Source organism: Myotis brandtii, unplaced genomic scaffold (genome assembly GCF_000412655.1).
Source record: "Myotis brandtii unplaced genomic scaffold, ASM41265v1 scaffold79, whole genome shotgun sequence".
Taxonomy (NCBI): Eukaryota; Metazoa; Chordata; class Mammalia; order Chiroptera; family Vespertilionidae; genus Myotis; species Myotis brandtii.
The window spans coordinates 2,721,769-2,724,492 of NW_005371173.1; positions in this window are offsets into that span (position 1 = coordinate 2,721,769).

Here is a 2,724-nt window from a genome sequence, read left to right on the forward strand (position 1 = left end):
GCTATTTTTCGGATCTGTTGCCCCGCCTCCCCAAGCCTTGGGAGCTGGGGCGCTGGTCCCAGCCTGGGGCCCTGGAAGCGGAGGCCGTAGAAGATGGAGCCTGCTGGTCCCCGCCCCCCTTCCACCCAGGGTTGGAGTTGGGGGAGTGGGGCGCTCCTGGGTCCAGGGTCCTTAGGTGACCTGTCTGAGCCCGCAGGTCCGGGTGCCCTTGGAGGAGCCCCCTCTGAGTCCAGACGTGGAGGAGGAGGATGATGACTTGGGCAAGACCTTGGCTGTGAGCAGGTTTGGGGATCTCATCAGCAAGCCCCCAGCCTGGGACCCCGAGAAGCCCAGCCGCAGCTACAGCGAGCGGGACTTTGAGTGTGGGTAGCCTGGGGACCCCTAGTGTGGCCGCCCTCACCACCATCACCTCATTGCCACATCACCGTGCTCACACTGGCTTGGTCACCCAGTGCCATCATGTGCTGGACGCTGTGCTGGACGCTGTGCTGGGCCACCATGCCATGTTAAGTCATCCTGCTCACTCACCCATCGCCTGCTCGCCTGTCAGGGAAGCCGGTCCCAGCCGCAGGGGAGATGTAGGGACATGGGCCAGAGGCCTCCCTTAGTGACCCTTGTCTTCCCCAAGGCTCTGCCACACCCCTGGCCCTCCTCTCTCCACCTCCTCATCTCCCGTCCTGAGCTCTCTGACTACTTTTCCTTCTTTGCTGCATCATGTCCTCCCATTCCCACCACCCCTTTCATGCCCCCCTCTGTTATTCCCGGCCCCCCACTCTACTAGGCCTCACCAATGACAGGACATGGACACAGGTGTTAGGGGGAGTCTGGCTCTGGAGGAAGGACTAAGGTGCCCTTGCTTGAGGCCTTGAGCTAGAATCAGGTGTGTGTCCCTAGGGTGGTGTGGGGTCCCCTTCTGCTGTGAGGGTCCCAACTGGCTCTCTGCCCCTGCAGTTCACCGGCACACCTCCCATCACACCCACCACCCGCTCTCCGTGCGCCTGCCTCCACCCCACAAGCTGCGTCGAGTGCCCCCCGGCTCTGCCAGGCAAAGCAGGAGGAAGAAGAAGAAGGAGAAAACCTCTGCTGCTCCCTCCGAGGGGACCCCTCCCATCCAGGAGGAGGGGGGAGCTGGGGTGGAGGAGGAAGAGGAAGAGGAGGAGGAAGAGGAGGGGGAATATGAGGCCGAGCCTGTGGAGCCTCCACCCTCAGGGTCCCCACAGAAAGCGAAGGTAGGGGTCTGGCCCTGAGGGAGGGCTGGCTGCTTAGGGCGGAGTGAGAGAGGAGGCCTCGCCAGGCCGAGCGGCTGCTTTGGGGCAGGGCCCAGGACGTGTCTGCTTTGTCCACAGTTTTCCATTGGAAGTGACGAGGATGACAGTCCCGGCCTCCCCGGGAGGGCTGTCTTCACCAAGCCCTTGTCCTCGGGGGACACTCGCTCGGACAAGAGCCCCCAGCACTCGGTCAGGTACTGGCCTCCAGCCCAGCTCAGAGGAGATGCCAAGCTGCTTCCTGATCCTGGGGAGTGTGTCCACCTCTGACCCCAGAGAGGAGAGGAGGGGGGCCGAGGAGGCACGGAGGGGTGCCCCTATCTGTCCGCATGATTGGCAAGGAGGAGAGAGTCAGAGGCTAAGAGGGGGATCGGGAGGAAGGGGGACCAGCATGATGGGGGCAGGAAGGTGGAGGTGAACTTTCTTCTTTGCCCAGGAGGAGCCTGTGTCTAGTGCCCAGGGGGGCACTCCAGGCCCTGCCCCAAGTTGGAGGCCAAGGAACCCCCGATCCTGGTCTATCTCCACTGTGGTTCCCTGTCATCCAAGGCTGCCTGTTGCCTCCTCAGCTCCCCCAGTCCCCGGGCCTGGGCCCCCCGAGTCACAGGAGAGAAGAGCCGGCCCTGGAGCCCATTGGCCAGCTATGACCTGCGGGAGCGGCTATGCCCAGGCAGTGCCCTGGGCAGCCTGGGTGGCCCAGAGCAGCAGGTCCCCACTGACGAGGCGGAGGCCCAGATGTTGGGCTCTGCAGACCTGGACGACATGAAGAGTGAGTGATACCCTGGGGCAGCCCCCGTGGCCCACTCCCATGAGCACTCAGCCTGTGAGGGACCTTGGAGAGGCTCTGTGTTCTCCCCCACTCAGTGACGGGGAGCTCACTACCTCGGTTTCCAGAGCTGAGATTTCCCTTCATGACATCTCTGCCGTTCTGACCCGATTCTGTCCTCTGAGTCACCCCTGGAATAGGGCAGCCCCCCTTCCACATGATGTTTGGAGATATCAATATAGCGCCCTCCTCTTCTCAGGGCAGACTCTTCACCCTTTCACACCAGCCCCCTGGGGCTGAGCCACTCTGCCAGGCCCTGCTTCTCCCTATATCAAGGGCTCACCTCCTCACTCCTGACCCACTACCCTTGGCCTGGCCTGGCTGTGATCTCGGCACATTCTTTCCATCTTATCAGTCCTGGTTTCTGTGCCACCTGTCATCACCCACGGGGCTCTGTGCCCAGGCCAGAGGCATCCCTGACCCCGCCTTCCTCCCCCTAGAACAGTGTGTGGGCGGGGGTGGGGAGGAGGGCTTTGAGCTCAGTACGTCATGGAAAGTTGCCAGGACCTGAGGACAGGGACAGGAACAATCCGATGGCAGCAGCAGTGGTGCTGGCGGGATGGGGAGGGTCAGAGGGAGGGCGTGTTTACAGATCCAGGGTTGGGGCTTAAAGCAGCCGGGAGCAGCCCTGGGGAC